This window comes from Henckelia pumila, chromosome 1 (assembly GCF_033568475.1).
Source record: "Henckelia pumila isolate YLH828 chromosome 1, ASM3356847v2, whole genome shotgun sequence".
Lineage (NCBI taxonomy): Eukaryota > Viridiplantae > Streptophyta > Magnoliopsida > Lamiales > Gesneriaceae > Henckelia > Henckelia pumila.
The window spans coordinates 21,951,582-21,975,502 of NC_133120.1; positions in this window are offsets into that span (position 1 = coordinate 21,951,582).

The following is a 23,921-nucleotide window of genomic DNA, read 5'->3' on the forward strand; positions in this document are numbered from 1 at the left end:
CCGTTCAGGATCGGAACGTCCGATCCTGTTCGGAGCTTCCGATCTGCTTCACTTTGTTGCCTCCGATCTGCTTCCGAACAATATAATTTTACATAGAAACTGATCGGACCTTCCGAACCACGATCGGAGCTTCCGAACCTGTTCTTCGTAGCTTCCGTTCCTCATTCCGACCAATATAAAAAATCCCTGAAATAGATCGGAGCTTCCGAACCAAAATCGGAGCTTCCGATCTACCCTTAGCTTCCGAAGATGCTTCTGATCATGATCGGAGGTTCCGATCGCCAATCGGAGCTTCCGATCCCATAGTAGTAAACTTCTTCGAATTTTGTTTCTGATCTTGAGTATGAATTTAGTATTAATTCATCTTTGAAAATTTTAACTCTGTAATAAGCTCAATGTAAATATTAGTAACATTTTAACCTAGTTTTGTTAATCATCAAAACATAGAGAAATAAGACTTTGTTAATGCATTAAAAACATTAATCTCATAATTCGAGATTTATATGCGTTTAAGGCGTAACAACAAGCTTCCAAGAGCACACATTGCTCAAAAGGATTCAAGCCTCCAAGAAAACTCCTTGTTCGAAAATTGGAATCCTCTTCAAATTAGGTCCACGACTAGTCAAACTAGATCCACCCTAAATATGCACTAAAATATTTATAGCATTTTTCATTGAGAATTTCTTTGCCTTTTGTGAGAACCTCGGTTCTAATAATCTAATTGAGAGTAGATCATTCAAAAAATCCCAGAGAGTCAAGACAAAAAGAAAATAATTTTTTTTATAGAATGCACGGACCCCGTGCACACCTCCGTGCTTGGGTCCGTGCATTAATCTGTAGCCAAGATTTGGAGACTACAGGGTACACGGACCCCGTGCACACCTTCGTGCTCAGGTCCGTGCTAAAAAATGCACTAAAAACTCAACTCTTTGTTTTCTACACGGACCCCGTGCACACCTCCGTGTCAGGGTCTGTGCACAAGAAATACACTAAAATGCCAAGTCTCTGCCTTCGGCGTGGACTCCATGCCCCTTCTGTGCTAGGGCCCGTGCAAGGCCAAAATCAATCGATACAAAAAGCAAAGGTACACGAACCCAGGCACGGAGGATGCACGGGATCCGTGCCCTGCTAAAACTCAGAAAAATAAATTAAGGCAACAAATTATTAAACTCTAACAACAACTCAAATCTCAACTACAACAAGCATATTATGCATTCAACTCATTATCGATAATACAAGAATGTCTAGAGTTGTTAAAAAGGTAGAAACATTCATCGATTCAAGGTTTTCTACATTCAAAATACAAATCAAGTTTGAAAATACATATTCGACTTCTAAACCGATCCTTACTTCTATCAATCACAACCCGAACTATCCATGCTACCTTTGACTCGATCCTACCCCACTGGTTTCCAAATACACAAACAAAAACAAGACAACAACCGAATAACTCCGGTGAGAATAATATTCCAAGTAAAAGCAACATAACATGCAATATCAAAAACATATCATTATCATGATATATCAACAACATATTCCAAAAATGAAATAGAATGAAATGCATGTATTTAAAATTCGGGATTATCTAATCGGATAATCAAAGAAATACTCGGTTCTTTGGTTGGGATCCCGATGACAAGATATCACAACAACTCACCGACTCTCCCGATCGAGGTGGATGATGTATAACTTAATCCTATAGACTCTGGTGCAACTATAAGGAGTATTCGGACTCTGGGAGATGTCAACAACCCAGGAACTCGATTATAGTCCCCAAGACATCTAATTCGAAATGAAATCAATTAATTCGGATCAAGATGAATTCATATGAAATCGTAATACATTCAAACATAATTCAAGTAATTCAAATAACATGCAAGTATGTGATTTCAGGGAAACATGAAATTCAGTTCGGATTCGAGTATTCGACCATTTTCATATCGATGTCGACTTACATTTTCTCGATTCGAAGCTCCAACTCAAGATGAGCTACAAAGACAAAGATACAATCAAAATCCATCCATACTCAATTTAAACCATCAAAGTAAACTCGTTACCAATCTCGATCAAGTCGTCGACGATTCAAATTCTACTAACTCCGACTTTGACAGCCTTCAAACAATATGAAATGAAGTATAATAGGATCAATATCAACATTCAAACTCAATCGATGACAACATAACGGCTAATAGACGGCTAACCGAAAATCAACAAAATCAGCATAACTATAAATATACCTCATATATTCATCAAAATAACTCAAAAATAAACACTATTCCAAACCCTCATATTCTAATTTAACTCAAAAAATCATAATAAATCCGAACGTCGCTCTTTTCCCGATGCGTCTTTGAATAAACAATCTATGCTAGCTCAAGAACAACATATCCAATAATAATTCGATTCCAAAAACATCCAAAAGTTGAAGTATAACCGATCAAAGAAAAACTTACGGTATAATGAAGCTCTTGCAGCTATGATCGCAAATATATCTTCAGACTCAAAATCTACCGGATGATCATGCAAAATCGGAATTTCAAAAGCTTGAAGATCACGTTTTAGGTTTCAATGGAGGAAAAAGGCATGTAAAAGGAAGAAAGAAATGAAGAAGAAGCCTTGTCATGCATAATATAATTAAGACTAAGTAAAATATAGGAATTTGCACATTAGTACCTAAATTATTCAAAAATTACAAATCAGTCCCTGATCAAATATCAAATTTAGCCCTCGAATTTCATAACCTCGTAAAACCAATATAATCTCAATTACAATAATTTTCGGGGCATTACAATTCTCTCCCTCTAAGAACTGATTTTGTCCTCAAAATCGAATATGAATCAATCACATAAGATAGAAACATAGAGTCAAAGACTGAAATAAGAACTCACTTCACAGAAATAAGTCCGGAAATCGCTGTCTCATATCAGACTCTATCTCCCAAGTCGCTTCTTCGACTCCGTGTCGGCTCCATTACACTTTCACTAACTGAATTGACTTGTTTCTGAGCTGCTTATCTTTTCGGTCAAGAATCTTTATCGGTCGCTCGAAGTAGCTCAACGTCTCATCAAGTTTGGCTTTGTCTGGTTGAAGAACATGAGAAGGATCTGGGTGGTATTTCCGCAACATAGAGACGTGAAATATGTTGTGAATACCAGAAAGATACGAGGGAAGTGCAAGTCTATAGGCAAGATCGCCTATCTTCTCCATAATATCATACGGACCGATGAACCTCGGAGACAACTTCCCTCTCTTTCCAAATTTGACAGTGCCTCTGAAAGGAGAAATCTTCGGAAATACATGGTCTCCCTAATCAAAATACAGAGGTATGCATCTGATATTCGCATAGTTTGCTTGTCTGTACTAAGCCGTCTTCATTCTCATCTAAACAATCTTCATCTACTCAGCCATGTCTCGAATCATATCTGGTCCCAAATCAGGTGACTCAGAAATCTCATCCTAGTACAATGGAGATCTGCATTTCTTTTCGTACAACGCTTCAAAAGGTTCCATCCCAATACTCGTCTGATAGCTGCTGTTGTACAAAAACTCAACAAGAGGTAACAAATCCTGCCAACTAGTGCCAAAATCAAGCACTACGGTTCGCAGCATATCCTCTAAAGTCTGAATCGTCCGCTCTGAGTGCCCGTCGGTCTGAGGATGATATGCTGTACTCAGATTCAATCGAGTACCATTTCCATTCAGGAACAGATAGACTGTGAAACAGACCACCGGGTCGCTTTCTCTCTACTTTCACCTGTTGACAGTTCAAACACCAGGACACAAACCTCGTAACATCGTTCTTAATCTTCTTCCACCATAACTGATTCCTCAAATCATTGTACATCTTTAGACCACCTGGATGAATGTTGAATCGACTGCAATGTGCATGTCCCAAAATTCGCTATCTCAACTTGAAAACATCGGGCACAACAATACGATTATTCATAAATAAAACATCATCACTGACCTGAAATTCAGACTGATGTTCAGATCTGACTTTCTATATTGAACTCTGAATACTCTGATCATATTTTTGTGCCTCTTTGATCTTCACAAAAAACTCTAGCTCGGCTTGAATAGCAAAAACTCTGATAGACCTCCTATCTGTTTCAAACTCTAAACCAGAAGTACAACAATAATTGATCAAATGAGAGACACCAATAGTAGATAAAGATAAAGAACATATATTTCGACTCAAACCATCCGCAGCTGCATTCGATTTCTCCGCGTATTACTTGATTTCACAATCAAAGTCCTTCAACAGATCTAACCATCTTCCTTGTCTCATATTCATTTCAGACTGCGAAAACAAATATTTCAAGCTTTTATGATCTGAAAATATTTCAAAGGTCTCACCATAAATATAGTGACGCCAGATATTCAAAGCAAAAAAAATCGCTGCGAGCTCAAGATCATGAATCAGATATCGAGTTTTGTGCGGTTTCAGCTGCATCGATGCATAAGCTATCATGTGCTTCCTCTGCATAAGAACACATCCCAAACCTCCATGAGAAGCATCACAATAAAATGATAAATCACCAGTACCTAAAGGAATAGATAGAACTGGAGCACTGGTCAACCGCTTCTTCAAGTCAATAAACTGGCCTCACAAGCTTTGTTCTAGACAAAAGACGCATTCTTCTGAGTTAGCTGAGTAATCGACTTTGCAATAGAGGATAATCCCTCGATGAATCTGCGATAGTAACACGCTAAACAAATAAAACTTCAAATCTCAGGCACAAATGTCGGTCGAGGACAATTCATAACTACTTCAATATTGCTGGGATCAACAGAAGTCCCATATCCGGATATAATTTGACCGACAAAGACAACTTGATCCAACCAAAACTCGCACTTTGACAGTTTAGAAAACAATTTTTCAGCCCAAAAAATCTGCAAAACGTTCCTCAAGTGCTCTACATGATCAGTACGACTGTTCGAATAAATAAGAATATCATCAATGAAAATAATCACAAACTCATCCAAATACTTCTGAAAGATTCGGTTTATAAGACCCATAAAAACTACTGGAGCGTTATTAATCCAAACGACATTACAATAAACTCAAAATGGCCATACCTTGTCGTGAAAAAAGTCTTAGGATCATATTCCTCTCGAACTCTCAGTTGTTGATTTCCTGACCTCGTATCAATCTTCGAATAAACAGACAAACCATACAATTGATAAAAAAGGTCATCTATTCGAGGCAATGGATACTTGTTCTTTACCGTAGCTTGGTTCAATTGATGGTAGTTGATACAGAGTCGCATGGATCCATCTTTATTTTGCACGAAAAGAACTGGAGCACCCCAAGGCGACACACTAGGTCTGATGTATCCCTTGGCAATCAAATCCTTGAGCTGTTCATTCAATTATTTCAATTCGACCGGTGTCATTCCATAAGGAGCTTTGGAAATTGGTTGAGTATCTGACATCAATTCAATGCTGAACTCGATCTCACGAATTGGAGGCAATCCAGGAATCTCATCCGGAAAGACAGCAAACTCTATAACCACTGGTATATCAACCACTTTGCGGCTAGATTTCAGTACATTAACTGCATAAATCAAGAATCCTTCTGCACCTTTCTGTAACAAACGGGTCATCGACAAAATAGATATCAAAAGAATCTTGGATCGAGAACCCTTACCGAAAAATTTCCACTTGTCTGGCATTTCGGGTCTGAATTTGACCACTTTTTGAAAACAGTCTACGGTAGCCCTGTTCTTTCGTTAAAGCATTAATACCAACAATACAGTCAAAATCTGATAATCCAAGTATAATATAGTCCATTTCAATCATATTAACTTCAAATTTAATTTCACAGTTTTGAACTAATTTCACAGAAACAATTCCTCCACCCAAAGGTGAAGTAACAGCAACTACAGCAAGCAAAGGCTCAGAGGGCAAAGCAAGCATAATAAAAAATTTCTCAGATATGAAAGTATGGGATGCACCCGTATCTATCAATACAAGAGCAGGATAACAAAAATCGAACATTTACCTGCTATGACAACATCAGGTGCTGCCTGATCCTGATCCTCGTTCAGAGAAAAAACTTGTGTCTGCTGCCTCGGAGGTTGATTCACATTCTGGTTACCTCCATGTCAATTATTCTGTTGCAGCTGGAAAGAGTGAACTGCAGAAGCTTGCCTCTCAGGCTGAGCTGTCGGTCGAGGAGAACTACCACTCTGAGATCGCTCAGAACCGTGCTAAGGACACACTCTGGCAAAGTGTCCAGGTTTCTGGCAGATATTACAGCTTCCAAATATTTTTCTACACTGATCACTGGGGTGCCAACCTCCACACTTGTTGCAAGAAATACCTGAAGATCCAAAACTCTGTCTCGATCCAAACTGCTTCGAGCCACTGGAACTAGAAGAACTGCTCCCTGGCTTCATGAACTATTTCCCTTTTTGTCGAAAGTGATCTTTTCTACTACTGCCACTGCTTCCTCCCTCATACCTTGGTGGTTGATTCTGAAACTGAGACGGCTGATTCTGAAAATGTATCGATTGTTGAGATACAAAATGAGCTCCACTCTATTTCATCAAACCTGCTTCGGCTCCTTCGGCTTGATTCAGTTCATCAGTAAAATTATTGGGCCTTCCAGTATTTACCAAGGTAAAGATATCGGGATTCAAGCCATTTTTGAACTGATTGGCTTTTGCTTCCTCGTTATCAGCTATATGTGGCGCAAACCTCAACAGACTATCAAACTTATCCACATACTCTTCAATATTCAAATTCCCTAGCCTCAAAGTAGAAAAATCTGCCCATTTATATTTTCTTTAAGAGATTGGGAAGAAGCATTTATAAAAGTCAGTCTTGAACAAACTCCAAGAAATAACCGTACCTCGATTCACTATGGAATCTTAGATAAATTCCATGTATTCGAACCAAGTGTGGAATCTTGTGGATCCACCTGAAGGAATTGTTCCTATAGGGTTTAAATGGATTTACAAGAAGAAACATGGGGCGGATGGGAAGGTAGTGACCATCAAGGCGCGATTGGTAGCAAAAGGATATACTCAAAGACAAGGAGTTGACTTTGAGGAAAATTTTTCTCCAGTCGCAATGTTCAAGTCTATAAGTTTAGTAGCCCATAACCAAAATCAGTAATTAAAGGATGAATCATAATTACTTGGGTAGAGTTCGGAAGCTCCGAAGGTGAGTTCGGAAGCTCCGAACAGGATCGGAAGCTCCGAAGGTGAGTTTGGAAGCTCCGATGGTATTATGTCAGGCATGAAGTGTGGTTAGATCGGAAGCTCCGATCAGGATCGGAAGCTCTGATCACCCCTATCCGAAGTCAACAAGTGATATTTTGACACGTGGTAGATCAGGATTTTCGGAAGCTCCGATGGCAGGATCGGACATTCTGATTGAGGATCGGAAGTTCCGATCGAAGATCGGAGGTTCCGATCGTTGTCTATAAATAGAAGGCCGAGGCTTCACTTTCATTTGCCAATTCTGAGAATCCCTCTCTATTCCAGGCATATTTGAGTAGTTCTAGTCTTCCTAGGCTTGACCCGGGGGTTGGCGAGGCGTTCGATAGTCTTAGCGGAGTTGTGCCCAAGTTCTGGAGGCATCGACATCAAAGGGCTAACGACGGACGAAGGTATAGCTTTTGCTTCCTATAAATATTTAGGAGTATGCAATAGCTTAGTTAAGGATTTTAGAGCGCTTTAATGATATTAGTATCATTTGGCAGTGTAGAGCAGACTATAGGCGTGGACCTAGAGTTGGTAGAGCTTGCACTGATTTGAGGTACGAAAGTACTGTTCGAGATATCCTGACTGAGTATGCATGTATTATGTGACTGCATGATTTATATGTCATTGATTTATGCTGCATTCATTTGCATACTGAGCTATCTCCTTCGAGATGTCTGTTAGTAGGGTTTTTCCCTATCGTGTTAGAGGTTGGACTTCCATCGATTTGGGTCCGGCATATCCACTTGTATTTTGGTATGGGAGCCACCTCCTGAATCGACGGCACAGCGTGCTACATACCAAGGCCCGGTCTGTCTCTGTTATCTGATCTTTGACCTCGAGTTTTTAGGGAGTTCACTTTGCATGCATGTATACTCATACTATCGTACTGAGTGTTTTATGCTCACGTCTCGTACTTTGTGTTTCTGGACACCCTATTCCATGGGGCTGGTTTGCGATTGGACGAGGCTGGGGCATCCAAGAGAGGCTAGGCAGTGGTTGGCCAGCTGGAGCTTCGTCTAGGTTTTATTTCTGTTGTTTTGGGTTGATACAGCTATTCGATTTGGTTGTATATTATTTGGATAAATTACAGATTCCTTTCCTTGGGATTGTATTTGTTTATGGTTTCCACAGTTTTATTCTGATATTCATTTTATTAAGTTAATTGCATGCCTAAGTTCTGTTTAGTAGGTGATCCGGAAAAGGGTCACTACATTTATGGTATCAGTGCATGCATAATATTCTTGGGATTTAGACTCTGCATAAGGTAACCGTGAGGTACTTTTCTACATGGCAGATCGTGACAACCAGAGTTCTCATGGCAGTATTGGTGGGCATTGGGGTGATGCCGACCGGGAGCCTCGTCGAGAACGGCGTCATCGTCATCATGACGATGAGCGTTTCACTGTGCGTCGATTCTAAGCTATGGGTCCTAAGCCCTTAGTTGGAGTTGAGTCTCCGGAGGATGCGGAGAACTGGTTAGACCGCATGGAGACGACTTTTCAGACTTTCCAATGCACCGAGGAGCAGAAGATGGAGACCCTGGGTTATCTTCTAGATGGACGTGCGCGCAGGTGGTGGAGGTTTACTTCTGCACCTTTTGTTGCGGCGAGAGGAGTGGCCACCTGGCCCGAGTTCCGCACAGCTTTTCAGAAGCTGTATTTTCCTCCTGCACTCCGCGAGTCGAAGGCAGGAGAGCTTCTGAGTCTGCGACAGGGAGCCATGTCTATTGATGAGTATCAGCAGAAGTTCTTTGATCTGCTATCCTATTGCCCCGAGATTGCTGACAGCTCTGGGATGAAGTATAATCTGTTCCTTCAGGGCCTTAACCCTGAGATCCATGACCGTGTGGCGGTTGGCGACGACATGTCCTACGAGGGTTTGGTGAGCCATTGTCACCAGGCGGAGGACAGCATTCGGCGGAATAGTTCTTACCCTCAGTCGAGGCCTGCTAGTTCTTTGGGTCCCCGTGCCCAAACTTTTAAGAAGTCTGGATCTACTTCTTTCTCTGGTTCTGGAGGTGTTGTCCATTTCGGTAAGAAGGACAAGTGTGATCACTGTGGGAAGAACCATCCATCCGACAAGTGTCGTAGAGACTGGTCACATCCGGAGGGATTGTCCACTATCTGGGGAAGGCGGTTCTGGTTCTGGTCCAGGATCTGGTTCTCAGGCCACCGTTCAGCAGAGGTCGCAGGGATAGCCTGCTGGGAGTTCTCATTTGAGGCCACGAGCTTCTGGCCAGGTGTTTGCCTTGAGACATGATCAGGCAGTGGAGGAGAATGAGAAAGTCATCGCAGGTACATTTTTGCTTTATGGTATACCTGCTCTTGTACTTATTGACACTGGTGCATCTCATTCCTTCATTTCTGCACGTTTTGTTAAGAGGCATAAGTTACCATGCATTTCACTAAACGTAGTGATGTCTGTTTCTACTCCGACGGGCCAATCTGCTTTGGCTAAGCGTCTAGTGATGGGTTTCCCTTTAGAGTTCAAAGGAAACATTCTGTTAGCAAATCTCATGGTCCTGGCGATGGACGATTATGATTGCATTCTGGGAATAGATATGTTGACAACCTATCGAGCTTCAGTGGACTGCTATCAGAGATTAGTACGCTTTTCTCCGGAGGGGAGTGAGAGCTGGTTTTTTTATGGTGAGGGAGCGCGACCCCCGATGCCTTTGGTATCAGCTTTGAGAGCCTGCCGAGCTCTAGAGTCTGGCGGGGAAGGCTACCTTATCTATGCAGTTGATTTGTCCGATGAGAGCATTGGGATAGAGAGCATTCCTGTTGTGGATGAATTCCCAGTGTATTTCCTGATGAGATTCCGGGTTTTCCTCCTGCTAGGGAAGTCGAGTTTGGCATAGAGTTGATGCCAGGTACTTCACCTATTTCTCGAGCACCGTATCGTCTGGCTCCGTCAGAGATGCGTGAGTTGAAGAATCAGCTACAGGATCTTTTGGACAAGGGGTACATTTGTCCTAGTGTATCTCCTTGGGGAGCTCCTGTTCTCTTTGTGAAGAAGAAGGATGGGTCGATGCGGCTGTGCATTGACTATCGGAAGCTGAATCGAGTCACTGTGAAGAACAAGTATCCGTTGCCTCGTATTTATGACTTGTTTGATCAGCTGCAGGGCACGTCAGTTTACTCCAAGATTGACTTGAGATCTGGTTATCATCAGTTGAGAGTCCGTGATCAGGACATAGCCAAGACTTCATTCCGTACTCGCTATGGGCATTACGAGTTCCTAGTGATGCCATTTGGTTTGACTAATGCGCCGGCTATATTCATGGATCTGATGAACCGTGTTTTCATGGAGTATTTGGAAAAGTTTGTCGTGGTCTTCATTGACGACATCTTGGTGTATTCGCGTAATATGGAAGAGCATGTTTCTCACTTGCGGTTAGTACTATAGACTCTTCGGGATGAGCAGTTGTACGCAAAGCTGAGCAAGTGTGAGTTCTGGATGGATCGAGTGGTCTTTCTTGGCCATATCATATCCAGGAAAGGGATTTTTGTTGATCCAAGCAAGATTGAAGCGGTACTTAATTGGTCGCGTCCGACGACAGTTGCTGAGATCCGTAGTTTTCTGGGTCTAGCAGGGTATTATCGTCGCTTCATTCTGAACTTCTCTCAACTAGCTTGACCTTTGACGCAGCTTACCCGCAAGGGTGTGGATTTCGAGTGGTCCTCCGAGTGTGAGGAGAATTTCTGTGAGCTTTGACGGCGGTTGACTTCTGCGCCCGTGTTGGCATTACCGTCAGGATCTAGAGGGTATGTGGTATACACTGATGCTTCTCTTCAGGGGTTAGGTTGTGTTCTGACTCAGAATGGGCATGTGATCGCATACGCTTCTAGACAGCTGAAGCTTCACGAGGACAACTATCCAGTCCATGATTTGGAATTGGCAGCCATTGTGTTCGCTTTGAAGATCTGGCGTCATTATCTGTATGGCGAGAAATTTGAGATCTTCACCGACCATAAGATTCTCAAGTATTTGTTCACTCAGGCGGAGTTGAACATGAGGCAGAGACGTTGGATGGACTTGCTTAAGGACTATGATTGCGAGATTAAGTACCATCCGGGAGCTACAAATCTCACCACTGATGCTTTGAGTCGCAAGGTGCGACTATCCGCACTTCAGACTTGTTCGATGTCTAGTGCGATCGGTGACTGTTGTACTTCGGGATAAACCTTCAATTATAAGAAAGGTATGCAGAGTATCCAGATGTTTGCGATATTATCTGAGCCAGCTTTGTATTCGCGGATTCGAGATGCTCAGATGTCTGATTCGAAGACCCAGCGTTTAGCTCGTCTAGCTAATGAGGGTAGCTCGTCTGGATTTTATTATCAGTCAGATGGCTTTTTGTGTTTGTCTGGTAGGCTTGTGATTTCGCAGGATGAAGAGTTGCGAGAGGAGATTTTGTCTCAGGCGCATCGCACTAAGTTGAATATTCATCCTGGGAGAACAAGATGTACAAGGATCTATGTACTCGTTTCTGGTGGAAGGGAATGAAACGCAGCGTTTATCAGTTTGTTTCGAGATGTTTGGTGTGTCAACAGGTCAAGGCAGATCACCGACGACCTGGAGGATTGCTTCACAGTCTGCCTATTCCTGAATGGAAATGGGAGTTTATCACAATGGACTTTGTGACCCATTTGCCGGTATCCCCGAGGAACTGTGATGCTATCTGGGTTGTGGTGGACCGACTCACCAAGTCAGCGCGTTTCATTTCCTATAGCCGAGAGTACAATGTGGATCGTATGGCTCGATTGTACATTCTGGAGATCGTTCGACTTCATGGAGTGCCTGTGAGCATTGTCAGCGATTGGGAGCCCAGGTTTACTTCTAGATTCTGGGGGAGTGTTCAGCGTGCGATGGGTACTACTCTCAGTTTGAGTACTGCCTATCATCCGGAGACTGATGGTCAGTCAGAGCGCACTATCCACACTTTGGAAGATATGCTTAGAGCGTGCGTTATGGATTTTGGTTCAGCCTGGCAGGATCATTTGTCATTGATCGAGTTCGCGAACAACAACAGCTATCATACTAGTATTGGGATGGCACCTTTTGAGGCGTTGTAAGGACGACGTTGTCATACTCCACTCTTCTGGGAAGAAGTGGGGGAGAGACAGGCTGAGGGACCGGATTTTATCCAGCAAGCGATAGACATTGTTGATCAGATCAAGAAACGGATTAAGACTGCACAGGATCGCCAGGCCAGCTATGCTAATACCAAGCGTAGGCCTTTGCAGTTCGATGTCGGGGAGAAAGTGTTTCTGAGAGTGTCACCTTTCCGTAAGATTCTTAGATTTGGTCTTAAGGGTAAGTTGTCTCCCAAGTTTATCGGTCCGTTTGAGATCTTGGAGAGCATCGGTGATTTGGCTTATCGACTAGCTTTGCCACCACACCTATCCAGTATTCACGACGTGTTTCACGTATCTCTGTTGCGACGGTATATGGCGGATGAATTTCATATTCTGCAGCGGTCTGAGGTGAACAAGGATTTGACTTATGTTGAGAAACCTATTCGTATCCTGGATTATAAGGATAAGGTTTTGCGGAACAAAGTCATTCCTCTGGTTCTAGTTCAGTGGCAGTGCCGAGGCACTGAGGAAGCTACTTGGGAGCTTGAGGACAGGATGCGTGAAGACCATCATGAGTTGTTTTGATTTCATTCTTAAGTTGTATTCAGTTGCAAACTCTATAAACATTTGATTTGAATAAAGAATGTTTCTGATTTCTCTATTTCATTCAGTACTTAAGACCTGATTTAGAGGACAAAATATCTTAAGTGGGGGAGAATGTAGTAGCCCGTAACAAAAATCAGTAATTAAAGGATTAATCATAATTACTTGGGTAGAGTTCGGAAGCTCCAAAGGTGAGTTCGGAAGCTCCGAAGGTGAGTTCGAAAGCTCCGATGGTATTACGTCAGGCATGACGTGTGGTTAGATCGGAAGCTCCGATCAGGATCGGAAGCTCCGATCACCCCTATCCGAATTCAACAAGTGATATTTTGACACGTGGCAGATCAGGATTTTCGGAAGCTCCGATGGCAGGATCGGACGTTCCGATCGAGGATCGGAAGTTCCGATCAAAGATCGGAGGTTCCGATCGTTGTCTATAAATAGAAGGCCGAGGCTTCACTTTCATTTGCCAATTCCGAGAATCCCTCTCTATTCCAGGCATATTTGAGTAGTTCTAGTCTTCCTAGGCTTGACCCGGGGGTTGGTGAGGCGTTCGATAGTCGTAGCGGAGTTGTGCCCAAGTTCTGGAGGCATCGACATCAAAGGGCTAACGACGGACGAAGGTATAGCTTTTGCTTCCTATAAATATTTAGGAGTATGCAATAGCTTAGTTAATGCTTTTAGAGCGCTTTAATGATAGTAGTATCATTTGGTAGTGTAGAGCAGACTATAGGCGTGGACCTAGAGTTGGTAGAGCTTGCACTGATTTGAGGTACGAAAGTACTGTTCAAGATATCCTGACTGAGTATGCATGTATTATGTGACTGCATGATTTATATGTCATTGATTTATGCTGCATTCATTTGCATAATGAGCTATCTCCTTCGAGATGTCTGTTAGTAGGGTTTTTCCCTATCCTGTTAGTGGTTGGACTTCCATCGATTTGGGTCCGGCATATCCACTTGTATTTCGGTATGGGAGCCACCTCCTGAAGCGACGGCACAGCGTGCTACATACCAGGGCCCGGTCTGTCTCTGTTATCTGATCTTTGACCTCGAGTTTTTAGGGAGTTCACTTTGCATGCATGTATACTCATACTCTAGTACTGAGCATTTTATGCTCACGTCTCGTACTCTGTGTTTTTGGACACCCTATTCCATGGGGCAGGTTTGCGATTGAACGAGGCTGGGGCATCCAAGAGAGGCTATGTAAGGCCCTGAAATTAATTATTTCAAGATTAGCAGAGTTGATTATTATTTATTTTTGAATTAAGGGAGATTGATTGAGCCGAGATTGAATTGATTTAATTGGGATTTTCAGGGACCGAAATGCAAGATGGGGCTTATTATTATTATTATCCTTGCAAGTGGTCCTCCCCATCACTTCACCATCACTTCATCTCCTTCTCCCTCTCCTCCCTCTCCATTTTCGTACGTGCTGAAGCGGAAGCCATGAGAGGCAACTTCTTCAATCTTTTCTTCCGTCCGATTCGCTCGATCCGACCGTTAGATTTCAGATTCGAGTTGAGATTCACGATCACCGCAATGAGGGCTTCATTCTGACGTAAGTTTTGTTACGATCCACGAACTTTGAATTTTGTTGGGTTGTCAGAATTTGATAATTTTCGGGTATGTTGTGCTTGAGCTAGCATAGATCGTGTATTCGAAGTCGGTTCGGAAAAAGAACAAAGTTTGGATTTTATATGATTTTTGGAGCCTAATTTCGAAAATGGGTCTTTGGATTTTGTTGGATTTTGTTGTGTTTTGATGGATTGGAAGATGATATGAGTTGTTTGGAATGGTTTGATGATGTTGAGGATTTTTGGTTTGACCGTTTATAGCCGTTATGCCATCGAAATCGAGTTTTGGATTATCAGTTGTTTGTTTCGGTTTGATTTCCGGAATTGTTTGAGTTGACGAATTGACATCGAATCTGTATAATCTTCATTTTCAGATTTGGATTGAAGTTTTGGATTTGGATCGAACTTGGGAGTTGAATCGATTCAGAATTGAAGAACGGTATAGTATTGAACTTCTTGAGATGGCTCGACTGGTTTTGATTCGATATTGATTGAGTTTCTTTGCTTCGATTGTTTTGATTCGATTTATTATTTATTTGAGTTCGTTGTTATTTTCAGATTGAATCCTCGACGAACTTGAAAGGTAAAAAGACGACGATTGAATGAACCGGACGATTAACTCAAATTTGAATTAATTCGAGTACCCGAAAGAAATCACATACTCGTATGCTTTTCGAATTATTTGATTTTAAATGGAATGAGTTTAGTTTCATTTGCATACATCTTGAGCCGAAGATTCGATTCGTTTTGAATTTAGACGATTTAGGGAGCTATATTGAAGTGGCTTTGGATTTCGAGTTTTTCCAATTGCTAGAATGCTTCTTATAGTTGCTCTGAAGTCTAGGGGTCTGAGTGAGCGACATCCACCCCGAATGGGTGTGTCGGTGAGTTGTTCGTGAAACCTTGACCCTGGGATCCCAACCGAGTACCGATTGATATTCGATTATCCGATTAGATAATCCCGAGTTTTGAAGTCATGCATTGCATTTTAATGCATTTCGAGTTGATAGCTGATCTGCCCTTTTGAATTAATTGACTCGTTGTTTTATATAGCATGAATTGTTATATTATTTGAAATTGCTTTATTTTTCCCTTTTACTTAGAAATTATATTTCTAACCGGTTTATCCGGCTGTTGTGTTTGTTTGTATGTGTACTTGGCAACAGGAGGATCAAGAGCTGGACCGAGTCGTCTTGGTTAGCTCGGGGTGAGATTGATAGAAGTGAGACTCCGCGTCGTAGGGTCGAGTTAGTTGAACTTGTATCAGTTTTGTTGAGTCTTTTGAACTCTATTCTAGAACTCGACTTTTGGTTGTAATTGTTGGGCAGAGCTTAGAACCCGTTGTATGTTCTAAATATGGATTTGTATTGTATTTGAGTCTTGGAATATTTAGAATTGCTTTTGTTGATTTCCCAGGCTCTCCCTCCCTCTCTGTCCATTTTGCCTGCGCGCGGGCGAGGCATCACCTCGCGCGCGCGCGAGGAGCCTGGAGAGGCTCGGGAGTTTTTGTCCGCGCGCGCGCGAGCTTTCCTCTCGCGCGGGCGCGAGCATTTCCGCTAGCCTCTGCTCGCGTAGCTTGCGCGCACGCGAGGCTCTCTTTAAAAAATAAAAATAAAAAATTTTGATTCGATTTTACGCGGTTCTTCGTGTTCGATTTTGTGTAATTATTCGAGAATAGAAGATTAGAAACGGGGTCTCACATTAAGTGGTATCAGAGCGATAAGATTCTTGGAATTGAACTAGAGTGAGCGGGGTAGATCGAGTCTGCATGAATTGAATTCTCGCATGTGATTGATTTATTTAAATGATTATTTAAATACTTGCGAGCATAATTTATTTATTCTTGAATTAATTGAATTAAATGAGTTGTGATTTAATTTTCGAATCACGATTACTTGATTTGATTGAAAGCATGCTTTATTATTTGTAAATTACTTGAAATTACATGATTATGTGATTTAAAATTTAAAGCATGAATTACTTGAAATATGAACTGTATTTTAATTTCGGATCCAAGTTCCACCATCTGCTTGAGCTAGCAGATCAGATATTGTTTGCGATGAGAATTAGAATTCGATTGAGAACCGAAATTCAGTGATTTGTAGTTGAACGAACATATCGAACAGAGATGTGGAACACCGAATTTTGAGATGGATATTTTGTGTCCATTTCTTACTAATTATTAGAATTGTCTCCTGAAGAACTTTAGCAGACGACAACCAGCAGTAACTCCTTCGAATGATCTAGATCGTACCACTATTGCACTGATAGATGTCACACTGACACCGATGGGAGTACTACCGAGGAGGTTTTAGTCGTTTAGATTACCAATTTTGAAGAGTACCGAGAATGCTGTCTGATGTAGAAGTTGAATCGAAGAGATCGATCAGTTGGGTGATTCTCTGAACTACACAGATGACCGGAGAATTCGGTTGGTGTGGTACCGACTTAGAGAATTGATACAAGTTGGTAGAAATTGGAGAAGAGAGCATTAGGGAATCAAGGTTCAATCACTTTTTGGAATCCGCTTTCATCCGAATTTCTTCGACAGTTTCCTTTTCATCGTTTGATCAGAGTTAGAGGGACCTAGAGATCACCTTTGATCGAAGAGAAAGCAATTTATGTAATCAGTGAGCAGTGCGTTGAGATCAGAAGACGCTGTCAGGTCTGTCATCAGCCTGGACACTCTGCCAGAGTTCGTCATCATGATATTATCGAAAGATCTTCGAAGAGAATTTCCTTGTGTCTTTAACTCCGACAAGGATACTAGCTGTTTCAGTTGCTCCTTTCGGCCGCATTAACAGAATCTATGAGAACTTAACCGTATGACGAATCAATCTTCGAGGCAACAGATTCTAGTTGTACTCTTATCGAGGATCAGATTTATATTTCACCGATGACGACCGCAGGAAGAAATGGAGTATGGTTTCTAGTCTTATTCTGATATGATCGATTACGCACCTTATCTTCCTTCTTATTGATACTTATCGATGCACCTCGTTTGTTGAATTTTGATTATCCGTAGTCGCAATTCTTTGAATTGATGGGATATGTTGGAACCGAACAGTATTGTACTTCAGATTCTGATTTGATTAAGATTTTGATTTGATTGTAACTGAGCAGTATCGTACTTCATTTATCAGATTTCGAGTTGATTTTTCGTTAGCTGCTTTATCCAGTACAGGATTACTGTGGATTGTTTCAGGAAGTTGACAAATTCAGATCCGAGTCAATAGGCGAACAGAAATCCTCCGGTAAGGATTCTCGATTCTAGGATCCCTTGTTAGTTGATCTGCCGAATGACCTTCTGATTTCAGAATTTCGCGGAGGAATTCTCTTGTTCACAGCCGATTTCCTAGAATCTAGCTTGAAGTGGTTGATAAACCAGTGGTTAGAAAGTTGCTGTTATCATCCAGATGAGATTTCTGGATTGCCTCTGAGTCATGAGGTTAGATTCAGCAATGACTTGAGATCAGACATCATCAGCTGAGAGTTTGATAGAAAGAAGTATTGAAGACTGGACTTGGATCGAGGTATGACTGCTTTGGAGTATAGTCGTACCGTTTGGAGTGAAATTCGTCTACAGTGTTGTAGATCTTTTGAATTGAATCTATCAGAGGTATTTGGATGAAATTAGAAATTCTTATCGATCTTTTCGGTTCTGTTCGAAGAATAGTACTGATCATACAGAGTATTGGAGAATGTTCTTATAGAATTGAGTGTCGAGACATTGCATGCTTCGCTATAGAAGTCTGAATTTTGATTGTATCGACATGTCTTTTCCTCGATAATATTAATTCTAGAGCTGGAATTTCTGTGATCATTGCAAGACCGAAGCTATTTTGATTGAAGCCAAACCGGCATTTGTATCTGAGAATTGAAGATTTTGAGTTCTATAGCAGATTTTCGAGAGATTTTTATCATCGTGGAGCCGATTTCTCATCTAACTCCAGAGAATGCTCTTATACCTAAACCGAATCTTATGAGATCGGTTGTTTGACATGAAGAAGAGATCGATCCGAGCTCCAGTATTTCTTATTTCCTTTGTACTGATGATCTTCAGTGCATTACTTTCTCTTATCCAGATTCTGGAGGTATTCTTATTCAGAAGAAATATGTGTTAACTCAGTCATGGTAGCAGATGGAGCAGTTCGAGACTCAACATCCGATTCGTGATATTGAATACAGTGATCTTATTGCTTGTTAGATCGGGCATCATTATCTCCAGTGGAATTTTTGAGGTCTTTTCTGAACTGAGAAATCAGAGTATGAGTGTTGCAACCGAACTGATTTTGAGATCGAGGAACAGATTGATTATGATGCAGAATCTGATGGTGAATTCCAGTATGATCCGGAGTAATTCAATGCAGCAACGGAGGTTTGAATAGAATGATCTATTATTATTATTTTATCTACTACCATTATTCTCTTTGAGCCGATGGATCTGTTCTTATTTTATCTACTATCCTTGACTTTGCCGACCGATGAGTGTTTCACTTTTGATTTAGAGTCTGGAACAGATATGAAGTCTACCAGAATTATTTTATCCAAACTGAGCCAGAATTGATTTAGAAGATGGGGATAGCGCAGAAAACAGATTCGAATTGGAGAATTTAATGAAGAAGAGTCAGTACTGGACACAATCTGAGTTTCACGATAGTGACAATACCTCAATTTTTGAGTAATTGTTTTGTCGTGTCAGAGATTTTGATTGAGACAGAGTACCTTGATATTTGCACTTTGCACTTATGCATTATTCTCTCAGACGACCGAAAGATGTTCAGAGGATTAAAGAACCAACTGTCTGTGGTACAGCTATTGTTAGATTTTAAAAAAGATTATTTTTCGATGATTTCCTTTCCGAAGCTATTGTTCAGTCGGGAAATTAGTAGTCAGCTGAACTATTAGACCGATTACAGAATCTGCTACTGATTTTCCGTATGGAATGAACTCCAGACTCGACCCAATGTTGACAAGTTGGTCAGAAAGAGTTTCAGATTGTTTTACTCTGTCGCCGTTTTATCCGTGCAGAATGGAATTGGGAGCGTTCGACATGTGGTCACGGAGGTATAGAACTATTTGATTTGGAGATGCTATCTGATTATAATCGAGATATGACTGTAGTCGGCATCTGTTTCGTACCGAATGAATTTCAGACATGACAATGTGAATGAGATTGTTGTCAGGAGAATTTTCAGATAGTTGACTTGTTAAAGTCTGTCCTCTCAGAATGAGATTTTGAACTAACTCTCACCTTGAACTCAGTCTTTAAGAGACTTTGTTATTGGATTATTATCGGGTTCATTTTATTGTCCTTAGAACGACGGACAGCCAAGAAAAAGCGATATAGACTTTTAGAGGATATGCTGAGCTGTAGTGCTTGATTTTGGCACTAGCTGGATGGATTTTCCATCTTTTGCGAGGTTTCCGTACAACAGCTATCAGACGAGGTATCATCTTTTGTAGACGAGTTGTACGAGAAGAAATGAGAATCCCAATTTAATTGGGATGATTTTCTGAGTTCCCTGACTTGGGATCAGTTTTGATTCGAGGTTCGATAGACGGATGGAGAATTCCTGTCTGGGATAAAGACAACTTGAGAGGAAGGATGAACGAAGTATTCGAATTCCGGCGCAGATCTATGTACTTATGTGCAGGGAGGCCAAGTAATTCAGAAGATTCCTCCTTTTGGAGGCTGTGTCATATTGCTAAGAGAGAGAACTCTCTCGATGAACTCTCGAGTTCTTTTGAGATTCTAAAGGAGATAGACGATCTCACCTACCAAATGTACTCTTGCAGTTCTCCTTGTTTTCCACTACTTTAATCTTTCGTGTCCTTCGGGTTTTCGCGACATGCTTCACATCTTTTGTTTCCAACTTCGCAAATTTCTTTGAGGTTGAGACTAGAATTGATGTGTCACCAGTTTTGTTTAAGACAACCGATTCAGAGTTGACCAATTATAGTTGCAGCTTCTTAGCGGAACCGTTTCAGATGAGTTTGTGCAGTTAAGCCGATACGGATTTAAAGAAACGGTGCAGGAAGCGGAGTTTAATTAGAACCGCGATTTCAGAGTTTTGAGAGAAGAATTATTATAGCAGTCATCGAACTTTATCTTGTTTTCTGAGATGGAACTGCTTTAATTTCGAGGACGAAATCGATTCTTAGAGGGGGAGAATTGTAAGGCCCTGAAATTAATTATTTCAAGATTAGCAGAGTTGATTATTATTTATTTTGGAATTAAGGGAGATTGATTAAGCCGAGATTGAATTGATTTAATTAGGATTTTCAGGGACCGAAATGCAAGATGGGACTTATTATTATTATTATCCTTGCAAATGGTCCTCCCCATCACTTCACCATCACTTCATCTCCTTCTCCCTCTCCTCCCTCTCCATTTTCGTACGTGCTGAAGTGGAAGCCATGAGAGGCGACTTCTTCAATCTTTTCTTCCGTCCGATTCGCTCGATCCGACCGTTAGATTTCAGATTCGAGTTGAGATTCACGATCACCGCAACGAGGGCTTCATTCTGACGTAAGTTTTTTTACGATCCACGAACTTTTAATTTTGTTGGGTTGTCAAAGTTTGATAATTTTCGGGTATGTTGTGCTTGAGCTAGCATAGATCGTGTATTCGAAGTCGGTTTGGAAAAAGAACAAAGTTTGGATTTTATATGATTTTTGGAGCCTAATTTCGAAAATGGGTCTTTTGATTTTGTTGGATTTTGTTGTGTTTTGATGGATTGGAAGATGATATGAGTTGTTTGGAATGGTTTTATGATGTTGAGGATTTTTGGTTTGACCGTTTATAGCCGTTATGCCGTCGAAATCGAGTTTTGGATTATCAGTTGTTTGTTTCGGTTTGATTTCCGGAATTTTTTGAGTTGATGAATTGACATCGAATCTGTATAATCTTCATTTTCAGATTTGGATTGAATTTTTGGATTTGGATCGAACTTGGGAGTTGAATCGATTCAAAATTGAAGAACGGTATAGTATTGAACTTCTTGAGATGGCTCGACTTGTTTTGATTCGATATTGATTGAGTTTCTTTGCTTCGATTGTTTTGATTCGATTGATTATTTATTTGAGTTCGTTGTTATTTTCAGATTGAATCCTCGACGAACTTGAAAGGTAAAAAGACGACGATTGAATGAACGGGACGATTAACTCGAATTTGAATTAATTCGAGTGCCCGAAAGAAATCACATACTCGTATGCTTTTCGAATTATTTGATTTTAAATGGAATGAGTTTAGTTTCATTTGCATACATCTTGAGCCGAAGATTCGATTCGTTTTGAATTTAGACGATTTAGGGAGCTATATTGAAGTGGCTTTGGATTTCGAGTTTTTCCAATTGCTAGAATGCTTCTTATAGTTGCTCTGAAGTCTAGGGGTCTGAGTGAGCGACATCCACCCCGAATGGGTGTGTCGGTGAGTTGTTCGTGAAACCTTGACCCTGGGATCCCAACCGAGTACCGATTGATATTCGATTATCCGATTAGATAATCCCGAGTTTTGAAGTCATGCATTGCATTTTAATGCATTTCGAGTTGATAGCTGATATGCCCTTTTGAATTAATTGACTCGTTGTTTTATATAGAATGAATTGTTATATTATTTGAAATTTCTTTATTTGTCCCTTTTAATTAGAAATTATATTTCTAACCGGTTTATCCGGCTGTTGTCTTTGTTTGTATGTGTACTTGGAAACAGGAGGATCAGGAGCTGGACCGAGTCGTCTTGGTTAGCTCGGGGTGAGATTGATAGAAGTGAGACTCCGCGTCGTAGGGTCGAGTTCGTTGAACTTGTATCAGTTTTGTTGAGTCTTTTGAACTCTATTCTATAACTCGACTTTTGGTTGTAATTGTTGGGCAGAGCTTAGAACCCGTTGTATGTTCTAAATATGGATTTGTATTGTATTTGAGTCTTGGAATATTTAGAATTGCTTTTGTTGATTTCCCAGGCTCTCCCTCCCTCTCTTTCCATTTTGCCTGCGCGCGGGCGAGGCATCACCTCGCGCGCGCGCGAGGAGCCTGGAGAGGCTCGGGAGTTTTTGTCCGCGCGCGCGCGAGCATTTCTGCTAGCCTCTGCTCGTGTAGCCTGCGCGCGCGCGAGGTGATGACCTCGCGCGGGCGCGAGGCTCTCTTTAAAAATAAAAAATAAAAAATTTTGATTCGATTTTACGCGGCTCTTCGTGTTAGATTTTGTGTAATTATTCGAGAATAGAAGATTAGAAACGGGGTCTCACAGGCTAGGCAGTGGTTGGCCAGCTGGAGCTTCGTCTAGGTTTTATTTCTGTTGTTTTGGGTTGATACAGCTATTCTATTTGGTTGTATATTATTTGGATAAATTACAGATTCCTTTCCTTGGGATTGTATTTGTTTATGGTGTCCGCAGTTTTATTCTGATATTCGTTTTATTAAGTTAATTGCATGCCTAAGTTCTGTTTAGTAGGTGATTCGGGAAAGGGTTACTACAATAAGGATATTGCTTGCTATAGCAGCATGGTATGAATATGAAATATGGCAGATGGATGTGAAGACGGCTTTTCTTAATGGGGATATTAAGGACTGGATTTACATGACTCAACCTGAAGGGTTCACATCTATGGGAAGTGAGCATAAAGTATGAAAACTTCAGAGATCTAATTATGGTCTCAAACAAGCATCTAGGAGATGTAACCTCAGATTTTATGGTACAATCAAAGAGTTTGGTTTTACTAAGAATCCTGAGGAACCCTTTGTGTATAAAAAGGTCAGTGGGATTGCTGTTACATTCCAGGTACTTTATGTTGATGACATTCTACTAATTGGAAATGATGTATGAATGTTGCAGTAAACTAAAGTATGGTTAGCTTGTAAGTTCTCGATGCAAGACTTGGGTGAAGCATCTTTTGTATTGGGAATACAGATCTATCGGGATAGATCGAAAAGATTTCTTGGTCTTACCCAGTCTACATACATTGATACCATCGTGAAGAGGTTCTCGATGGAAGAGTCCAAGAGAGGACATCTACCAATGTGTCATGGTGTGTCTCTATCCAATTCCATGTCTCCCAAGAATGATGCAGAGATTGAGGCAATAACACGCATTTCATATGCATCTGCAATTGGTAGTATCATGTATGCGATGATATCTACACGTCCTGACGTGGCATTTGCATTGAGTGTTGCAAGTAGATATCCATCGAACCCCGATTTTCCACAGTGAAAATCTTTGAAAGGCATCCTCAAGTACTTGAGAAGGACTAAGAATATGTTCTTGGTCTATGGGGTGGAGAACTAAAATTGGAAGGTTGTACCGATTCTAGCTTCAAAAGTGATGTTGATGATTTGAAGTCAACCTCTGGGTTTGTATTCATGCATAATGGTGTTGCTTTTTCTGTTGGAAGAGTTCCAAACAAGACAACAATGTTGATTCCACCACTGAGGCCGAATACATTGCTA